At 43.8% G+C, this 21,632-nt stretch overlaps 2 long non-coding RNA genes and 5 other non-coding genes across 9 annotated transcripts; 6 read left to right on the forward strand and 1 right to left on the reverse strand.

Moving 5' to 3' along the window:
• The first annotated feature begins 30 nt into the window (after positions 1-30).
• Positions 31-101, forward strand: trnag-gcc (transfer RNA glycine (anticodon GCC)). The gene has a single exon. It is a non-coding gene; the product is annotated as a tRNA-Gly (tRNA).
• A 2,249-nt stretch (positions 102-2,350) lies between these two features.
• Positions 2,351-2,421, forward strand: trnag-gcc (transfer RNA glycine (anticodon GCC)). Its single transcript has one exon. It is a non-coding gene; the product is annotated as a tRNA-Gly (tRNA).
• A 3,565-nt stretch (positions 2,422-5,986) lies between these two features.
• LOC134450142 (uncharacterized) lies at positions 5,987-8,854 on the reverse strand. 3 transcript variants are annotated; one of them, XR_010035017.1, is made up of 4 exons: positions 8,751-8,854; positions 7,003-7,295; positions 6,702-6,795; positions 5,987-6,251 (listed from the first exon to the last, which is right to left on the reverse strand). It is a non-coding gene; the product is annotated as an uncharacterized LOC134450142 (long non-coding RNA). The 3 variants fall into 3 exon arrangements; XR_010035016.1 differs by having other exon boundaries at positions 7,003-7,100; positions 7,206-8,854; XR_010035015.1 differs by having other exon boundaries at positions 7,003-8,854.
• Positions 8,855-11,874: 3,020 nt separating this feature from the next.
• On the forward strand, positions 11,875-11,945 carry trnag-gcc (transfer RNA glycine (anticodon GCC)). Its single transcript has one exon. It is a non-coding gene; the product is annotated as a tRNA-Gly (tRNA).
• Positions 11,946-13,879: 1,934 nt separating this feature from the next.
• Positions 13,880-13,950, forward strand: trnag-gcc (transfer RNA glycine (anticodon GCC)). Its single transcript has one exon. It is a non-coding gene; the product is annotated as a tRNA-Gly (tRNA).
• A 1,266-nt stretch (positions 13,951-15,216) lies between these two features.
• trnag-gcc (transfer RNA glycine (anticodon GCC)) lies at positions 15,217-15,287 on the forward strand. Its single transcript has one exon. It is a non-coding gene; the product is annotated as a tRNA-Gly (tRNA).
• Positions 15,288-16,209: 922 nt separating this feature from the next.
• On the forward strand, positions 16,210-17,266 carry LOC134450144 (uncharacterized). Its single transcript, XR_010035018.1, has 3 exons — positions 16,210-16,381; positions 16,471-16,545; positions 16,634-17,266. It is a non-coding gene; the product is annotated as an uncharacterized LOC134450144 (long non-coding RNA).
• Positions 17,267-21,632: the final 4,366 nt, after the last annotated feature.

Genomic DNA, 21,632 nt, shown 5'->3' on the forward strand with positions numbered 1-21,632 from the left:
CACTTTGACCTTCGAACTGTGACCCTTCATGCATTGGTGGTTCAGTGGTAGAATTCTCGCCTGCCACGCGGGAGGCCCGGGTTCGATTCCCGGCCAATGCAGCTTTGCCTTTAGAAGCTGCTGGCTGCAGTGAGTCGTACATGATCTAAAAAATATGAATGGAATCACGTGTGAAATAGAGAGGTTTGGTTGGCTGTTGCTCAGAAATGCTCTAATGTGGACTCCCACGATTCATCACATTAGAAGTGGGCGATGTGGGGGAAAATATTACTTTTTATTTTGTATAAAATCAATATTTTTCCAGAGAGAGTGAATGTACATGAGTACTGTATAATGAAGTCACGGTCCAAATGCCCTTAAAGGTAGGGTCTGAGATCTTTGATCAACAGTAACTGCACGCTGGTTAATATGGGTTCCTGCAACAAAACTTCAATGGCGGTATGTCACAGTGTTTTCTTGTCCACTGTGAGGACCTGAAAAATGGCACTTTCATGATCAAACACCCTCTCTATCATGGCAAGTCTGGAACCCTGTTAGGTTGCCAGATGAGCTGCCCAGTTACATTGATTTCTATGGCAAAAGTTGGGAGGGATTTTTGTTCAATTTTTTACCCACACATGGTCATCCTAATCAGCCCAATTGGGCGGGAAACAGCCTTATTTGGCAACTGTAACATCGGTTGGCGACTGTTTAAAGGATTTTCTTTCTTTTTTTTCGTGAACATTTCAGCCAGGCCTGAGCCAAATCCCTTCAGCTGAAGGAGGATGCACGTTGACCAGTGTTAAGCAGCAGCGTTGCCAGATTGGGCTGCTTAGGATGGCTGTGTCCGGGTAAAAAATGGCCTTTAGCAGAAAAACCCACCCAATTTTTGCCATAGAAATCAATAGAATTGGTCAGGATTTTGTGCCTCTAGGCAGGTTTTGAGCATTTTTTGGGCTGGAAATCATCAGCCTCATCTGGCAACCCTGTTTAGCAGACAGACACGAGCGACTTGATAGTCAGATGTAATGACCCAAACCCAAATAGCAAAATTATGCCCTGCTTGCAGTGTTGCCAAATTAAGAACTTTTTGACGTCCCTAGCGATTAAAAATCCCATCCAGCGCCTTTAGCGACTTTTTTGGCGCATCTGGCGACTTTTCAAACTGCACATTTTCAGTGACTAAATAGTTGTGCCTCTTGCATAGCCGTCAGAAGTAAGGGTAGCAGATTAGCTCTGATCTCCAAAAAGTAGCTAACACTGCCCATTACCACTGTGGAAGGCATGTGGGCACGTTTTCTGTGGATCAGCGTGCCGTGTCTAATGTCATGCCAATAGCAACTTTAGCTGATTTTCTTTTGGCAACACTGCCTGCTTGGTACCTCGTACCGGGGATGAAGTATTTCCATGAGGATAGATGATAGTACGTAACAGCGTCGATTATCTCTCCACCATTTACTGGACTTGTCATACGGGATGCCTGGGGTACTGTTGTTTACTTCGATAATTTAAAAAAAGAGGCCAATTTAATGTGTGGACGTTGTGCTGTAGTTGTCTGTTTGTGGGTAGGAATGAATGTGAGTCCCTTGTTTATTGTGGTGCACTAAATCACCAACTGTAATAGAGTGTGCCGAGCGGAGGGAGTGGCCAGTCAGAATGATAGGCCAACAAGGAACTAATGTGCAAAAAATAGCTTTTCTTTTATTTTCTTAAGACGGCAGTTTCCACAAAACAAGACAAACAAAACACTGATGAAAACATGAAAACAAAAACTGGGACAATAGCCCATGAAGCTAGGCTACTCCTCTGTCAGTTACTCACAGAGCACAGTTTATTGTGGTGCTGTGAGTTTGACATGTTAAGATAAAATCAAAATGTTGTTGTTGTGATCATTTATGTTGTCTTGTCCCCCTCTCCTTGTAGCTGCAAGGGGGTTGCCAAGTCGATGTTCTGTGCCGTGTCCAGTGTATGTGGTAAGTTGTTGTTAAATTGTGTCAGGAATGGGTGGGATAGAAGTGTAGTTTTTTTTTCTATGTATGTATTGAGCTCCTTCAGAGTGGCTTTTTCTGATTGTTTCAGTGTTGTTGAGTAGTTAATGATAGGTATGGGTATTTTTGACACAGGGTATTTGTCCCGTATAAGTTTTGCCGTGGTCTCTTTGACCTTTGCCATGCTGTTTGAGAAATGTTTATTGTTGTGCTCTTGGTCAGACCAAGTCTCAACCAACCTCAGGGGACGACCTGCCCTTCTTGAAGTGTGTCTGCTGGGTCATCAGACCAGTGCGTTATCCAGTGTAGACCTGGATGAGCTGCACTGTTGGGAGTGTCACATTCCGTGAGAGTGGTTTGACCCTTGAAATTTGTCCCCTCATGCATTGGTGGTTCAGTGGTAGAATTCTCGCCTGCCACGCGGGAGGCCCGGGTTCGATTCCCGGCCAATGCAGCTTTTCCTTTAGAAGCTGCTGGCTGCAGTGAGTTGTACCAGACATAACATATGAATGGAATCACAGGAATGCCCCAGAGGCACACGTGTCTGAAATGGAGGAAAGAAGTTCGGTAGACTGTTGCTGTAAAACTACAGTATGTGGCTTTTTCTTCCCTAATGTGACTAAACTCCATACATTTGCTAAAATTACAAATGTCCAAGTACCCCCTGGTGGTACACGTACCCCTGATTGGGAAACAGTGTCCTAGGTGCAGGCACAGGTTGGATGGCGAGTTTGGACACAGTATGTAAACTAAGCCTTTGATTTCGATATTCGAATATAAGTCGGATGTTAAGAAAATTCGAGACATTCGAACGAATATTAATTGCCCATTAATATTCGAATCTGACATGGGTATTGCTTTTTTGGGTATTTCATTGGTATTGATTAAAATCATCTCCTTGTAAACATCTCAATTTATTTTTTCCATGGCTGTTTAATCGCAACAGCTGTGTTGAGGAGAGTCGTGTGCGTGGCCCATCTCTCTGTGTTCCGTAGCAGGACCAGTGTTGCCAGATTGGGCGGTTTCCCGCCCAATTGGGCGGTTTTGCGTTGGTTTCTGCGGGAAGGAACGCTCTTGGGCGGGTGTGTAACAATTGGGCTGTTTTCAGATGAGTTGGGCGGGTTTTTTGTATTTATTTAAATCCCTCTGTAGCTTAGGCTTTACCCTTCCGGGGCCCCCTCCAATGTTCAGACAACACATTTAGCCTTGGCTACATCACCCATGTCAGCTGGAGTGGCTAAACTGAGATTGGAAGGCGGCAGAGTAGTTGTCATGGTAGCGAGAGACTCGGAGGGTAAACGGATGGGTTTTTTTTAGACTTTAGTAAATGACAACCAACCACCGTACAGCTTTGACAAAGGAAAGGGTGATTGGCCTACTTGGCATTTAATTTGATAAGTGTTGAGTAAATCCAAATTATTCTGTAATGCAATCGAACATTTGATTGCTGCCCAAAGCTGAGTTTTTGACAAGGTGCATAAAATATGCAGCGGCAGCGCCATGTGAAATGTTGCAAAATGTAGTAGGCCTAGTAGAGTCTAGTTGTCTCCTAGGTTACACAGACGTCCCACACACACACACACACACCCACACAGTCAGTCACAGACACAGCCAGCGCGCGCAGAGAGAGCGAGCTGAACTTGTGCACCTCTAGTTAAGTTGTTTAATATTTTACATGCAAGCCGAATAAAGCTGAAGAACCGTCTGATGATGTTACAGATGCCAACCTCTTCGAACGTGGTGGTGGTGGAATATTTTCTACCTAGTGAAAGGAAGGCTATTCAACCGAACTTTGCTGAGGCTAAGCTTAGCCATGAAATCCGCGGATTACAGTCTACAGATGAGTCTACAGATGAGACGTTCAATTGACTGCTACGGGGACCGTACCGTATGCTATGTGGAAGTATTTGACTTTATTGACAACGACTTGGATAGCAGTTTTCATCAGCATGATTTCGGAGTTATGACGATGATGTAGGCTATTGAGGCTACACACGCAGCCTGGGGAGGGTAAGTCACTGGCTATTTCCATTATTAGCACAGGCTGCTGAGTGAATAGGCCTATATTTCGCTGTTTTAGTATGTGCAGTTATGTGCTGGCATATACTTAAAGAATCTCTGCTGGCATGTTATGGGTTGACGGCATGATACCTGCTCTGTTCTTCTGTACTGGAATAATTGACTGATTGTGATGGGTTACACAGCACGAAAAGGGGGATTTGTGACAATGAACTCGTCCCAAATCGCCCACGGACTTGCCTAACTTTCGTCTGATTTTGAGCGCTGAGAGAATGCGAAATTAACAGTTTTGGTGTCACGTAAATCGCCCGGAAGCGAATCAGAGCCGTGGAGAGGTCTCACAGCAGGGTGTTAATGGCCCAACGATTAACATGAAAGGCAATGACAGCCAGCCCGGAACGCGGACTAGCCTTGCTCTTATTGGACGAAAAAGACACGTGACTCAAAGTAAAAGAGCTGCGCTGTTGGTTAGCAGGGTCGGCAGCTACGACCTTCTATTGGTCACGTTGGATTAATTTATGCATACCGTAGGCCTATACGGTAGGTCCGTATAATTATGCAAAAATTATTATTACTAATATACCTAGGTTGATTTTACTTTGTGTATTCACATCATTATGTTCACATCATTATAGACTGCACTGTGATGGGGCTTCAGCATGCATGATGTGAATTTATTGCTAAAATGAAAATGATTTTTTTAAATGCTTTTAATATCACACCAAACAATGTACACACACTTAGACAGGAACCGTGCATTTCATAAATATACATAATTTAAAACTACACACATACCCTGCAAACAATATACTCTAGGCTATATGCAGTGATGTATAGGCTACAGGTCACAAATGTACAACTCAGAAACAAACACGCATCTCTCTCCCAAGCGGCGTTTCCGATTGTCTCCCACGTCCTAACACTGGCCGTCAGAGCATTGAAGAAATCTTAATACTCAACAGCACTCAAATTTTGCCTAGTAGAACAGGTGAGGTCAGGCATAAACGCGTTGTCCTGACCGTCTGTTAAGACAATGCGATGCGACACAGAAAAGACGGGCGGCTCTCCGTGCATAGTGACTAAAAGTTAGCATCAACTTTGAAAAAGGGTCAAGTCACCATCAGAAGAAAACGGCCGTCTTGTAAAACATGTGTTTGAGTGAAACGGTAGACGGTAGGGACTTTGCGAGGCTATTTATTTAATGCCTACATATAACGTGACCCAAAATGTCTCTAAGCTGCACGTTGCAATATAGCCAAGTATTCGAGAAAACCTGATGCTGCCAGAGTCCAACAACTTCAATGCACCAGAAGTGAATTCGCCTTCTAGTTGGGTGCGTGCGTCACGTGTATTTAATAGAATATATGCGCATGTACAATACAGCTACCTTATTACCTGGAATATTTTTGAGGGCTGATATTACAAAAAGCTAGTAGGTAATTTTACTTTTCTTTTCTCTACCTACCATTCAACCATGAGTGGTTGGCTCTGTCCACCCACCAGTTTGAACTAAATAACTAAGATTTTTTTGTATTTTATTTTATTTTTTATTTTTTTTGGGGGGGGGGGGGGGGGGCGGGGGGGGGGGGTGAAAGGGGAAAATAAGTTCAAAAATGTAAATAATAATAATAATAAAAAAAATGGATTTCATAGGCCCCTACGACAGGTTAGGTTTGGGAAGGGCACAATTCATAAAACTCAGAAACATACAATGCTTTTTCAAAAAAAGGGTTCTATGTTCCCCGCTGCATCCAAGTAGACTGCTGCCACATTGCTAAGAGCAGGTTGTTATTACACCTCTGACAGGTTAGGTTTAAGGATAGTTTTAGTCAGGGCACATACAAAAATGGATTTGAGTAAAAGTTGTCAATTCATAGTAAATACGTGGTAAATATGAAAGTAAGAGGAAAAAATAGTACAGGTACAGCATTTTAGTGCAGACTATACAGGTATGTACAATATTATAAACATTGCTGTTCATTATGTTCTTCAGCCGCCAATCATGCCAGCAGGGTCTACTGAAGGTCTCTGGTCACTGCTTCCTCGTCATACTGCAACAGGCACTCAGTCTCACTTCTGGGAGCTGTAGAAACAACAAATAAATAAATACTTCGTCATGCACCTCATATTGACATAGCAAATATATCAATAAGCAAGACATATTGAGCCCAACAGGGATAATCTTACACTATATCAGTTTTCTGTGGTCTCTTGTAAGATTGCCCATCACCATCCTGCAGGACACTACCGTCTCCCTGCCAGGATCTGTAGGATGTAAGAAAATAAATCAAAACATAGCAATGCACAGCATTGACAACTTATCTATAAAGTAGCACAAGTCATATTGACAATGTAGGACAGGGGGTGGGGAAACTATGTCTCTAGGGCCGTTTGCGACCCTTGAGGCTGTTTTATCCGGCCCCCGATATAATTTTAATGCAATTCCATCTTCACATGAAATATGACATATTTTGTAAAGGAATCTTAGAAAATACATTAGCAATACAATTAAGTTATATTCAGGGAACCTGAAGAAGTTGGCGTTTGTTTAAATGTGGCTGCCTTCAATATAGGCCTAAAGTGAAAGGGAAAATCCTGGTTTGTGTTCATAGTACGGCCCTTGGAGGACTTTTATGGCCCCTCGGATGAATTTGAAGTGGCCATTCGAATGAGAAAGGTTCCCCAACCCTGACGTAGGCTATAGGTTAAGCTTACCCTCTTTCACTCTACTGTGCCCATTTCGGGTTGACCTCCACACGCGTCTGTAGCACAGCACACAGGATTGCAGGACACAGCATCCTGCAGGACACTGCAAAAAACCAAGGGGAACGAATAAATGACCTGTCCAGTTCTATAAAAAAGAAAAGAAATTTGATGCAGTGCCAGAGCTGTGGTAAAAGTAACCTTGGTTGTATAATCTAGGACTAGGGTGTGTGTGAGTGTGTGGTAAATCCAGTGTTCACATTATTCAGATATGAGAATTAATTCATTAATTTTAACTGATATCACCACATACCGATATCAGTGCCATTTCACCCTGCCAAGACACTGGACCTTCTATGATCAGGGCGTCCTCGTCATACTGCAGCAGGCACCCTGTTGTTTCTACAGCTCCTAGAAGAGAGACAAATAAATTAAATACTTCGCCATGCATCTCATATTGACATAGCTAATGTATCAATGAGCAAGTCATATTGGTCACAAAGAAGTTAATCTTACATTCTTTCAGTCTTCTATGGCAAGACTGCTCCTCATAAGAGCTGTTAGGCCTTCAAGTGACTCGTCTTCGCCATATTATGAGACAGCAGCCTGTGAAAACATGGTAAACAGAATAACCCATTAACCTTGGGTCCTAATATAATACATGGACATAAACTAGCCTACATTATTTAGACAATGTCAGTAGACCTCCACGTGAAACAATAAGAAAAAGTGACCATGCATAATTTCAATTTCTTGAAGAGGCCAGCTACACTTATTTGTGCAACAAGTGCTGTTTTGAGGACCCATACGTTTTAAGGACATGCTGCCTACTGTTGCAAATGCCAGGGTATTTCACATTGATTTCGGGGTGGCGTGCTCTATGCCAGTGTTTCCCAACCTTTTTTTGTCTTAAGTACCCCCTAAGCCTTTTCTCATACCACAAGTACCCCCTGACTCATGCTTTATATCCCAATGTGACTATGCTCCATACATGTTTTCATTTTTCCAAGTACCCCCTGCAGGGTGCTCGCGTACCCCTAGTGGTACACGTACCCCTGGTTGGGAAACACTGCTCTATGCAACACTTATTTGTGCAACAAGTGCTGTTTTGAGGGCCCATACTTTTTAAGGACAGGTTGCCTACTGTTGCAAATGCCAGGGTATTTCACATTGATTTCCAAACTATTTATTTCCTAACTACAGGGACGTTAGTCGATACATAGTAATGACGCTACGACCAAGCTACTAGGGAATGTAATTAAACTAGTCGCTTCGCTACTGCCCAGCACTGAAAACCAACATACCCAGACGGCACACCAATCTTGCCAACGTCGCCTAGATGCATTTTTGCCGCTGTAAAATACATTGGCAAGACGTCCAAGCGTTAGTTCATCAGCGAAATGCCGGGCAGACGTGAAAAATGAGCAGTGCCCAGCAACTAGTTGATGAGCTAACGCAATAGCATGCTAACGGTAGCCTTTGTCAATCTTAAGCGCTGGGAGATGGTCACTCCCATGTAAGATCACTCCCGGACGTGTAGTCCCAGGTGACCCTATCAATCCCAGGCGTTCTATCCCACCCGATTACATTTCTCGTATTATCATACACTACCACATACAAGCAATTTAGGGTTAGGTTTAGGATTAAGGTAAGGGTTAGGTTTAGGGTACGTAACAAAAAACTAACATCAAAAAGATAACTAGCTCGGTGGGCTCGATAGTCTGGCTAGTGGGAGCGAACCGACTGGGGATCGAACCGCGCTGGGAGCGACAAACTGGGAATCATCTTTAGGCAGGGGAAAGGCAATTGAGAACGAGCAATGTCAAACAACTTACCATCAACAAGTATACTTAACATATTCACCGTTTCACTACTGCATTTTGTCATTACGATGCTCGCAAGTTATCAGAATTTACTAGCGTACAGCAGCAACAAGAGTAGTCACATTCATTGAGGGGACTTGTGCTACAACTTAGCAATGGCGGATCTGTGTTCAGAGGAGCTATTCAATCGCTCTTGAGTACTGAAACTTTAAACCACAGTTGAGTAAAATTTACTTACATGTATGTGAAGCCCATTTTCCGTTGGTATGTGAGGAACTTTCCCCCATGTCGCCAAGAAACTTGTAACAGTGAAACCACACAGACAGCGCGTGGTTCTGTTCAGATAGGTCGGTCAGAGACGAAAAGAACTTTGGGTCGGTGTTGTTGACCGCGGTAGATGGCTTCTTTGTGGCTTGTGTGTGGAATTCGCATTGTGCGAATTAGTTGTACTGCCACCTAAAGGCTTGGTGTAGAACTAATTTAACCAGAGACAGTCTGTTTTGAACTTCCTTGAAAAATCCTTGCTTTAGTTCAGAATAATTTAAAAACCAGAGTGGCCAAGCACATTGATGTTTTTCCTCAAAAGCAGGGGTGAGGAACCTTTTTAATTCAAAGGGTCACTTCAAAATGTAGGCTATGTCCAAGAAAGATCATTCAGATGTTTCTATTCTGATTTCTATTCGGTTCATTTAAATGTTTATAGCACCGATCGAATTGTTCGATCAACTTCATTTCTGAGCTTATAGTATCATAATAAAATGTACTGACAGCAGAGCTGTGGCTAGAAGAAAGGTTTAATGCAGGGGTGGGGAACCTTTTTCATTCGAAGGGCCACTTCAAATTCCTACCATGGTCATAAAATCCTCCGGGGGCCGTACTATGAACACAAATCAGGATTTCCCCATGAAATTTAGGCATATATAGACACCTTTAGGCCTATATAGACATATAGACACCTTTAAAGGTAGACACATTTAAAACAGTCCCCACCTTTTCTAGGTCCCCTGAATATAGGCCTAACTTAATTGCATTGGAAATGTAATTTCTAAGATTCCTTTAGGCCTGCAAAATATGTCATAGGCCTATTTCATGTGAAGTTGCAAAACATTATAAAGATATCAGGGGCCGGATAAAACGGCCTCAAGGGCCCTCGAGACATAGGTTCACTACCCCTGGTTTAATGGTTAGTGATTCTGAAAAACACCACTGGGCAGCGTGAACAAACACACACACACACACACACACACACACACACACACACACACACACACACACACACACACACACACACACACACACACACACACACACACACACATTTTAGTAAAAGGCCAAAAAATGCCCTAGGGCCCCCAACAATCCCGTTGCCTAGGGACCCCAAAATCCTAGAAACAGGCCTGCCGACCCCCCACTCCCTCCCACCCACCTGACCTCACCCCACCCCACCCCACTTGAAATTGACTGTAGCAGCTCCCGACCTGATCACTGGCATTTACATATTAAAGGCTCTCCTAAGAAGGGGATGGGAGGGGGGCATGGGGGAGCCGCAAATGCTGTGGCTTGAGGTATGAGGCAATTTAAGGTGCAAAACTCATCCGCATATTCCTCTTTTCATGCAGTGTTAGAACACTCTTTCATTCTCAACAGGGGTGCAGAGGCACCCTGGGGTGCCACAGTCTCCCCTCAGGGGTGCCGCGGAAACGTGGCTGATAAATAAATTATATAATACATATTTGTCTAAATTGATAAATTAATGCTAGTAACTGGAATCTTTCATTTGCCATTTATACACAATAAAGTAAATATAGGTCGTCCCAGTCATCTGCAACTTCAAACGTAGGTCGCGTGACGTCTCTAAATGTGTTACTTTTCTAATCTTGTGTGGTATCGGATGCAATAGTTGGTTTGGAAATGTTTCATGAATTGAAAGGGTGCCTCGTCTAAAAAAGGTTGAGAAACACTGGGTTAGAAGGCCTACTGTTGCCTGCTTTGTCATTTTATTCCCAAAAGTGGTCTTATGTCGTCACATACAAGCAACAAGTACAACTGTTTTGCAATGTGGAGTCAAGTTTTACAAACGTCAGGGCTCTAAATTACATCAGCCAACTGGCCAAATACAGGTGAAATTTCAGCTTTGACTGGATGAAAAGACCAACTAACTAGCCATTTCAAAGCTATAAAAAGCAAATAAATACACCGAAATGTATGTACTAGCAGCCTCCGACGCAACTCACTTCAGTATATCGGCCCAAAAAGACTTTCTGAGCCCCTATTGAAATTGGGCGGGTTTTAGTGCCTCCTGGCAGTTTTTGAACACATTTTGGGCGGGTAGTCATCAGCTACATCTGGCAACACTGAGCAGGACACTTGCGGCAGGCAGTCTCCCCCAGAGTCCGCATAACAAGCAGATGAGTGCTGCAGAGTTCCATTCAAGTGAATGGCTACAGTTAATAAACAAAGTATCATCACATTAGTTTCTGGAGTTGTTGACGAGTTTCTGGAATTATGTGATTCAACCCACAAGTACCTGTGATTACGCCAAGAGTAAGATAATAACTTCTTGTTTTTTGGATTTTGACCAAATTAGCTTCGTTGGTCTGGGTGTCAGATCAGGCAGACTCCAGGTGATGGTTTTGTTAGCATGCTTTTAGCATGTTTTAGCGCACTGCTAGTTTGTGTAATGTTCGTTTTTAGACGAGAGCAGTCATCTTACCTGGACCTACAAACTCACTACCTAAATGTCCGTCATTAGTGATAGAAAATAAATACATATTTGTTGATATTGATGCTGTGTGCTCAATTCTCATGATTCCCATATGCTACAAGTTTGACATGGCTGCTAGCTTTGCCATGTTTTAATCTGCATTCACACCTCTAAGTACCGTCTTCTTATAAGTGCTGAACGATCGCTAAACAATAATGGCTGGTTGAATGGATGTTGTTAATGGGCCATTAGGCTACATCTCCGGTTGGAATAGCCTTTTACTAGTCACTGACTGGGGGAAAGGACAACTTCAGGTTGACATCAGGTCTAACCGGGGCAATTTTAATGGTAAAAAAAAAGGATAAATATTCGAATATATTCAAATATCGTTTTTAATTTAGAAACGAACTTCGACTATGATTTTGGGGCACAAGTCAAAGCCCTAATGTAAACCCACTGAGGCTGTGGACAGGACTCTAGTTACCTCAAAGGCTGGTCAGTGTTGCCAGGTTGGGTTGCTTAGGATCGTCTGCGGGGGTAAAAAATTAAATAAAAAAGGGCCATTGTTGGGCAGGTTTATCCAGCAGACCTTAGAGCGCTGCAATCTTGAAGTGACATTCCGTGAGACGCGTTTGACCCTTGAACTTTGACCCCTCATGCATTGGTGGTTCAGTGGTAGAATTCTCGCCTGCCACGCGGGAGGCCCGGGTTCGATTCCCGGCCAATGCAGCTTTGCCTTTAGAAGCTGCTGGCTGCAATGAGCCGTATACGACGTACAAAACATGAATGGAATCACAGGAATGCCCCAAAGGCACACGTGTCTGAAATGGAGGAAGAAAGTTCAGTAGGCAGTTGCTCTGAAACTCTCACATGTCCACTTAGTGGCGTCAATGGACAGGCGCACAGGCCGTTAGAATGAATGGGGTCCTATGGAGCTCAACCATAGATGCTGCCTTTGCTTGGGAGAGAATTGATATTTCATTTAAATTTTCCCAAAGGCAGGATAAATTGTCCTTTCAAACAGCACTTAGTTTGAATTTTAAACTCGCTTGATCTTTATAGTGGCTTTGCACACTGCATTTGGATTGGTTGACCGGCTGTATTGCTGTGATCACGACTGCCGTAAAGCAATTTCGTTAGCAAAATGCGAGTGGAGGCTGACTCATAAATGCCTGTAACCAGTAAGAAATCAGAAGTTTAACTCCCTTGTTATTGTACATTTGATTTAAATCCACATCAGTTTCTCATAACTCAAAAGTAATATTGTCAGGTTTCTGCCGACAGCGAGCACAATTGTGTGTTAGGTAATAGCGCCAGCCTTTTGGGCTGCGCATGCTCGACAGCACTCCTGGGTGAACTGGGCACGGGTTGTATGGCGAGTTTGGACACAGTGAGTGCATTCCAATATGTGACCATGCCTCCTCCACTTGTGCTTGTTTCCTCGCCCAGCCTTCTGACCCCTCTCCGTGGAGAAAACAAAGTTTCCCAGCTGTCAACCTAGCCACAACTTTTGAGGGACTTTTTTTCATTCACCATCCCAAATGAGAAAAAAGTGTACAATTGAGCTTTTGCAAGATATTGAAATATAATGCTGTCGTCAGTGATGTCATCATGACATATTACTTACCGGTACAAGGAAACAAGCGTAAGTGGAGGAGGCAAGGTTGCATATTGTAACGTGCTCAGTATGTAAACCAGGGCTTGACACTGGCACTAGAGCATGACACAGGAGTGGATTTTCACTCCCGTCCCATCCCGGTCCCAGAAAAAAAATCCCATCCCGTCCCGTCCCGAAGTGGAGTAAAATAAACAAATCCCATCCCGTCCCGTCCTGAAAAGAATGTCTCCCAATCCTGCCCACTCCCACTCAAAATCAATCCCACTCCCGTTTCATAGGCTTTTTTAATGAAAAAATAAGCAAGCATTCCCGCTCTCATTCATTTTTATTCCCGCTCCTGCCCGCTCCCATTCATCTTTTTTCCCGCTCCTGCCCGCTCCCGTTCACCTTTAAAATTATGACTCCCATCCCGCGGGAATCCCGCAGGACACGCGGGACCCACGGGAATTCCTGAAAAATGTCATCCTCTAACTGGGACCTGCCAACCGGCCAAATGCTGGTAAAACTTGGCTGTGGCTAGTAATAAGTTCAGTGTCACTAGCCAATTTGGCAGGGAGCGTATTCCTTGGTATGGCATATCAGAGTAGCCTATATTCTGTTGTTGGCCCCTTGTGTATCAATTGTTTGCATTTTAGTTCAAGAAAAAGCTCAGCTGTGTTTGTACTTGTTTGCACTAATCTTCTACACTACTCATCTTCTGAGGTTAGATGTACAGTATCATGATAAAGGAGAAAAAAACAATTACAAATTTGTGGCTAGTAGAATTGCTGGATGGCTAGTGACTCAAGAAAATCACTAGCCACAGTGGCCTGTGAGTTACAAAGTTAATGTCAAGCACTGATGTAAACATGACTCCAGTAACCACGAAGGCCTCTGAACGGCTGGTCAGTGTTGCCAGATAGGGTTGCTTAGGATCATGTGCAGGGGTAAAAACAAAAAATAAAAAAGGGCCTTCAGGCAGATTTATCCAGCAGACCTTGAAATGCTGCAAATTTTGAGTGACATTCTGCGAGAGTGGTTTGACCCTTGAACTTTGACCTTGCATGCATTGGTGGTTCAGTGGTAGAATTCTCGCCTGCCACGCGGGAGGCCCGGGTTCGATTCCCGGCCAATGCAGCTTTTCCCTTAGAAGCTGCTGGCTGCAGTGAGCTGAACCGAGGCACACGTGTCTGAAATGGAGGAAGGAAGTTCAGTAGATCTGTAGACCGTTGCTGTAAAACTCTCACATGTCCACTAAGTGGCGCCAATGGACAAGCGCACAGGCAGTTAGAATGGGGTCCTATGGAGCTCAATCATAGATGCTGCCTTTGCTTGGGAGAGAATTGGTATCTTTCATTGTAATTTCCCCAAAGGCAGGAGAAAATTTTCCTATCAAACAGTACTTAATTTGAATTTAATACGTCTTTATTGTAAATATTACGTCACAAGTGGCTTCACACACTGCATTTGGATTGGTTGACCGGCTGCATTGCTGTGATCACGACTGCTGTAAAGCAATTTCGTTATCAAAATGCTACTGGAGGCTGACTCTTTTTGAACAGTTTCTTTTTGATTCTTATTGAACAGTTTCTCATAACTCAGTAATATAATATTGTCAGGTTTCTGCCAGCGACAGTTGTTTCGACAGAGAGCAAAATTGTGTGTTAGTTAATAGCGCCAGCCTTTTGGGCTGTGCATGCTCGACAGCGCTCCTAGGTGAACTGCAGGCACGGGTTGGATGGCGAGTTTGGACACAGTGAGTAAGAGACAATATGCGACCTTGCCTCCTCCACTTGTGCTTGCCTCCTGGCCCTTCTTCCGTGATCAAAACAATAATGTTTCCCAGCTGTCAGCCTAGCCACAACAACTTTTGAGGGACTGTTTTTCATTCACCATCCCAATTGCAGATGAGAAAAAGACTTTCAGTTGAGCTTTTGCAAGATATTGAAATATAATGCTATTGTCATCATGACATATTACTTCCTGGTACGAGGAGACAAGCACAAGGTCGCATATTGTAACACACTCAGTATGTAAACCCACTGAGCCTGTGGACATGACTCAAGTTACCACAAAAGCCTCTGAACGGCTGGTCAGTGTTGCCAGGTTAATTGGGCTACTTGAAGTGCGGGTAAAAACAGGGTAAATTGGCCAATTGGCTTTTTTTTTTTCTCCTCAGCCGTTTTGGGCCCTAAGAAATCAATGTAATTTGGTTGATAATTGGCAGAATTTAGCACAATATGGCGGGTTTTGAGAAGCTTTTGATCACAGATTGGGTTGCTTAGGATCATGTGCGGGGGTAAAAAATAAAAAAAGGGCCTTTATCCAGCAGACCTTGAAGCGCTGCAATATTTGAGTGACTTTCCATGAGAGTCGTTTGACCTTTGAACTTTGACCCCTTATGCATTGGTGGTTCAGTGGTAGAATTCTCGCCTGCCACGCGGGAGGCCCGGGTTCGATTCCCGGCCAATGCAGCTTTTTCCCTAGTTACTGGTAGCTGCATGACGTACAAAATATGAATGGAATGCCCCAGATGCACACGTGTGAAATGGAGGAATAGTGGCGTGTCCAGACCAAGAGCGAACTTTTTGATTCATGTAATCACATAACGGCTCTGACTTGACACCCTGTTCCATTCGGAGATATAAATTGGTTTTCGCCCAACAGCGTCAGAGTGAATTCGCCTACAATTAGCTTGAGTTTGATCATCAAAATTTGCTCTGGTCGCTGTAGAAGCTTCGCTCCCGGCGAAGTCGCTTTGGTAGCGCAGGTTGCGTGCCCTCCATAGAGAAATAATGACTTCCGTCACTTCGTTCGCTCTGTACACGACATAATGCTAGGGAGGTTTGTTACTCCAGAACTCTAAAATGTGCCCTCCCACGTTTCATTATATTTATGGACCTCCAGGACCTTAGCTTGTTCCATGCGTTAACTACAGCAGGCCCATCCCCGAAACGCGATGCATTCAGTCCCCTATCATTCCCATCCACCCAATTAAAATATACACAGACAGCACTGTACATAGGTTTAAAACCAAACAACTGTTATAAAAACATTTGGGGCAAATCCATCCACACAGTCAGACCTTACGGGCCAAAAAAAAACACAGCCATCCTTGAATTCTCGCCTGCCATGTGGGAAGCCTGGGTTCGATTCCCAAGTTCATTTGGTGATCTGGCTCAACAGGTGGCTTTGTGCAAACTCATCCTGAACGACCAGCAAGCCACTTTGTGAATGCTCTTTGTAGCATGATGGATGTGTGGTTGTGCGCCTTTAACGCACGGCAGGTGTCTGCTGGTGCGTTAGCGCGTCAGGTGACGTTTACGCACCAATTGCCAGTGCCGAAATCTCTTTAAAAAGAGGGCCCAAACTACGGCGAAGGCACTGGCATGTTTGTGGCAGGTTTGCCTGTTTTAATGTTTCATTGGGAGATCGAGCTTCACTGAAATTATGTTGTTCACGTGGAGTATCGAGTACTGCCCGAGTGGTTTCTCGTGGCTTTAAGAGCCAAGACTGACAAAGTCTACAGCTGGATTGCTGGCTTGATCCACTGGCGTGTATTGCCCTGGTATGTAGCCTCAGGTTCTACCATGTTATATTTTGGGCTATATTAAATGTGCATGTGTTGTCTAAGTCCCGTACTTGGTATTTAACTAGGTGACTGACTGAATGTCGTCGCGGTTTTCCCCCTGCCGTGACTGTTGGGAGTGTGTGCCTGTCTCGTCGGTTGGGGTAGGTTACAAACGATTTTCCACTTCATTCCCACTTCTGCCGTGCATTGTCTTAGTCATCTGTTCTCTGTCACTTTCTCTGTGTGCAGGTGTGGACCCCCCCCCCCCTTCCTTGATGTAACTGGTTAATGCGGCGGGCTGCTGTTTAGTTTAGGTAGACTGAACTGGTTAGATGCGCCGAGTGATTGTGTGTGCGTAACGTTTGGAGTGGTTGTGTGAGTGGGGTTGCAGGACTGTTTATGTATTTTTGTTTTGAGCGAGACTGTGCTCTTGAACGAGCGAACGACCCGTCCTGTATTTTGGTTTTGTGTTTTGTTTGTTATTTTCTGATTATATGTAAATTACCACACTGGCCCAGTCTCTTCCCACTGCCTGGATAACCGGCTCCTTGAGCTTCCTGGTTGCAGTGCCGTAGTGTAAGGTGCCCTCTTGGTGCCATAGCGTGAATTGGTTGCAGTCTCAACAGTGTGGGTTGATGTGGGTTTCCTTAGCTATAACTAACGTGTTTGCTGTGTATTGCGGTGATAACTTTGCTCTGTATTTTATTGGCATCTCAAGGGGTGGACGGACATTCCGAGGTCAGTTGGGATAATGGGATCAGTGATGGTGTGGAACCTGTTTTATCTGTTTGTTTTGTTTTAAGACGTGTCTCAAATCATCTGTCGCAATGCTTGTTTGTTACACCTGAACCCTTTTACAAAGAGAATATTAAGAACGTGAAATAATAAAATAAGAGAATTAACTGTTGCCCTGCATTCTGTCTCTGCCTTTTAAAACGAACCTGTTGTGCTTTGGTTGCTATTCAATATTTCTGGGTGGCGAAATTCCCCCAGTGGCGTAGTCGTGCAATTCCATGCAAATATAATAGTAATTAATTTCTGGGTTAATTATCATAATTCGGTCCACCTTACTACACTTGAATACTTATTTGTCATGTCTCTGTTTTTTCGTCACCGCCACCACTGCTATTACTACTAGTAGCAGCATATACCAACACAGAACTTAGCTCTAACCACAGTTCTCTATGACTGGTATTAGCGAAAGGAAATCAGCCAAAGTCGCTAAATGGTGCCACACGACACGCTGATCGCAAGAAAACATGCTCACATGTCTAAAGCCGGGCATACACTGTGCAATATTTTCACTCGTGGGTCTTAAGCTTCTGCTCACACTGCACGATGGAATTTCACTGTTTAAAAGTTCACAGCTCACGACTCGACAGTCGGATGCGAGCGAAATGCTTCCACCGTACGACGCGACAGGCATGTTTCCCCGTTCTGCAGAGGAGGGAACATGCGCACCTGAGGTGGAGATGAGGTCGCGCTCAACAGCGAATCGCACGGCCCTATTAATTTGTGTATGTGAAGTGTCAAATCGGGTCGTAGCACTGCTTTAACTGTGCGATTTACGCACGAGCCACGACCAGAATTTCAAACCGTTTTGATTTTCTTGCGACCCTGCGATTGCACGATCGTGAGGCGAAATCGCTTGTCGTTACCCCATGTACACTGCACGATGCGAGACTCACGATTGAGCAAGAAATCGGCCCGACTCTCAAAAAGTCGTGCGAGTGCAAAATCGGGGCAAAAGTCGCACAGTGTAAGCCCAGCTTTAGTCTCGTAACACAAACCGTACAAGCTGCTCTTCGAAGATCAGAGCTGTGGTAAAAGGTGGCGCAGTTACTGTCATGATGGGAAAACAATGATTTTGTCACTGAAAGTCGCCAGATGAGGTTTGTATTTAGGACGGCAAAAACTAAACAAAAGAGGGAAAGAAATTGTAATTTGCCATCAAAGAAATGTAATGTGATTTCAAATGTAAATTGACAATAAAACCTACTTGACTTGACTTGACAAAGCAATAGTCCTTTCCGCTACCAACAAGATGGTTTCCTCCCTGACTATTAAAATATTAGAAATATACATACGGTACATTATAATCATTTCTTTCGAGGAAGATTAAAAATATCAACCTCAATAATAATAATAATAAACAAACTAGCTATCTGAAAAGTCGCTAGACGATATGGCCTCACCTAAAGGCACGCCATCTTGGCTAATTTTAAACATATGGAAACGGCCCAATCTGGCAACACTGCCATTTCTCATTTCATGTAAATTAAATGAATTTCATCCAGCCGTTTCCCAACCAACGTCTTTCAGTGGGCAGTGCAGAATTCCACTGGTCTACACGGATGTCCCCGCAGCCCACTCTGAACTAGTATCAGTGTTGCCAGATGTGTGACCAAATCTAGCACAAAAGGTTCTCAAGTTCTGCCCAATTTTCAAGAAGTTGCATAGGTCTAAGGGCAGAAAAAAAACGGCCAAATGGCCAATTTTTTCCCTCGTTTTTACCCGCAGACGGCGTGCCCAAGTAGCCCAATTGGGCGGGTAACTGTCCAATCTGGCAACAGAGACTATTATTGCATTTCTTACTTTATACATTACTTGACAAACGGACAACTTCTAACCAAAAAGTCTCCTGAGCGGTGTTGCCAATCTAGCGACTTTTTGGTGCACTGCTGGCAACATGGTATAAAGAGCTGCCACTGCCACTACCTCCTGGGCTGGAAAGTGTTGCCAGATTTTATATGACAAATAAGTAGTGTTGCACCGATACCGATACCAGTATCGGTGGTATCGGCAAGTACCAACAAATAGGGCACCGATACCATTTACAGGTGCTTGTATGACACTTAAACAGCCTTGAAATTAGTTATTTCGTAGAGGCATTTAAAAAGTATAAAACGTTTTGCTGGATTCACTCTGTATTAATCTTTTTCCTGTTTCACAAAGGTAGGCAGCAGCCTCTCAAAGCCATGCAATGATCTTACATCCAAGTAGTATGCACTACAGCCCTTCATATACCGTAAAGTTCCATTTAATAGCCGAGTTCCAATTAGCGGCCGGGTTCCCTTTAAGGGCCGGGTGCACGAGGATATTTGGACAGATAATGGCCGGTTCCAAATAAAAGCTCGGTCTAAATAATCATTAAATGAACCAAGGAAGAAGGCTTGACCACCGGCGCTGCATGTTTCCCCCCTTATATTGTTTTGTTTAGTTTTTAGGATGCGCCGCGTCTTTGACCATCAACCGCTGCGTCAGTGAAGCGAAATGTCGGAAATTTTGCAATCTAAAACTCGGGGGAAGCAGCAGTGTGTTTCAGGGTAGGCTATGGTTTAACGCTGTAATACGGGTTAATGTGGTTAAAACCCATATTTAAAACAAGTAGCCTAGGCATGTGATGAGAGAAAATGACATTTGAGACAAGCATCCAACGAAATGAAATGTAACCTCAACATGCAGCCTCCTCCCTTTGCACTAAACTGGCAAACATGTTCTCTTACAATGCTTTTAATGTTTTGTGCACTACATATGGACACATGGGACATTGTTGACATGTTGAAGTGAACTTTCTTCAATGTGCATGGCGGAGCACGCACTCGCACACACCCTGCACGCACTGCACTGATCAACACACTTTAATCAAGCATCAATCTGCGAGGCGGAAGCGCACACCGTTGCAACTTTGACTTTGGGGAAGAAATTGTTTAGTGGGATGTTAATTTAAATGCTTTTCATTTTCATTTACTAGCTTTACATTTTTGTGTATGGTAGCCAATTAATATGTGGCATCTGTGTGCCGTTTTGTGTTAGGCTGTAGCCTAGAACTACCTTAATTCGGACGAGGCTACGTTTAGTTAATCGCCGCGTAAAGGTCTTTGCATGGACAAATGAAATGGTAATTGAATAATAGCTGGCCAGTATTGCAGGGAGTATTAAACCAAAGAGGTTGGATATTTAATAAAGAGGACTCGAAACACGCCCACTCAATGCAAAAGCGAGTGCTCAAAATTCGGTCTCCTAAGGGGGCGTTGTCCCTCCTTCTTCTTCTCTTTTCGTGGTGTTTGCACACGACGGGTGCTACCGCCATCTACAGCGCTAAGGGGACTTCATTGATTCTCAACCTCAGGACTCCGAAGGTCTCCTAACCGAAGGTCTCCTAAAGGGGCGTTCACCCGACATAAAGTGGATACTGGAAAAGAAACAAAATGACGCTTCTTGGTTAGATCTACTTTCTTTGATTAAACCCAGTGTACGTTGGGGTTTGGGAGAGCAAGGAAGAGAGCAGCATCTGTGATTAACCGCTTCGAAATGTGTGCGTAAAACCTGCTGTTAACCAGTGTTGCCGCATTAAAAAAAAAGCTTTGTTGGATTTTGTATGCGTGCTTGTATTTTACTTGACGTTGCCTATAGTCCTCAGTTTTTGTTATTTTCTGTTGACCTCCTACACATTTTCTTTCTGTCATGTAGGGATATTGTAAATAAACCGACCGCATTTTGATCATTTTGATTTCGGACTTAATTTACCCCTTCAATCACCCCTCTCCAATTGCAAACTTTACCCTGGTAGAAAGAGCATTCGCTACCCTGCACGTACTTGTTAAGGACTTATTGTCTGACTGATTTTGGCTGCTGCGAATAAGGTATATTTTAATATATAAAAAAAGGGGCCTATCACCGTTTTGGCTGAATGCTGACACCACGGACCATGATGACCATTGCAGTCTTGCCGCGGGTCTTGAACTCTCTTTCCGATTCAGATTGAGAAGGCAACTGGATACCGCAGGAGAGGGGTAGTAGAGCGGCTACAAGGCCAATTTGGCTTGAATCGTGCAAATTATGATACAAGCATGAAACTTGGCAGGTATGTGCTTAAGACCAATACAATCAAATCTACCTGATTGGCCACTTGAAATGGCGGCCATTTTCCAAGATGGCCGCCAAAAAGGGCTCCAGAAATGGATTTATTGCATAGAATTGACCTAGAAATTTATGATGAAAGCATGAAAATCAACATGTATGTGTTTAAGACATATACGATCAAATCTACCTGATTGGCCACTTGAAATGGCGGCCATTTTCCAAGATGGCTGCCAAAAAAGACCCCAGAAATGGATTTATTGCATAGAATTGACCTAGAAAATTATGATACAAGCATGAAATTCAACATGTATGTGCTCAAGACCAATATGATCAAATCTACCTGATTGGCCGCTTGAAATGGCGGCCATTTTCCAAGATGGCT

This window comes from Engraulis encrasicolus, chromosome 6 (genome assembly GCF_034702125.1).
Source record: "Engraulis encrasicolus isolate BLACKSEA-1 chromosome 6, IST_EnEncr_1.0, whole genome shotgun sequence".
NCBI classification, from domain to species: domain Eukaryota; kingdom Metazoa; phylum Chordata; class Actinopteri; order Clupeiformes; family Engraulidae; genus Engraulis; species Engraulis encrasicolus.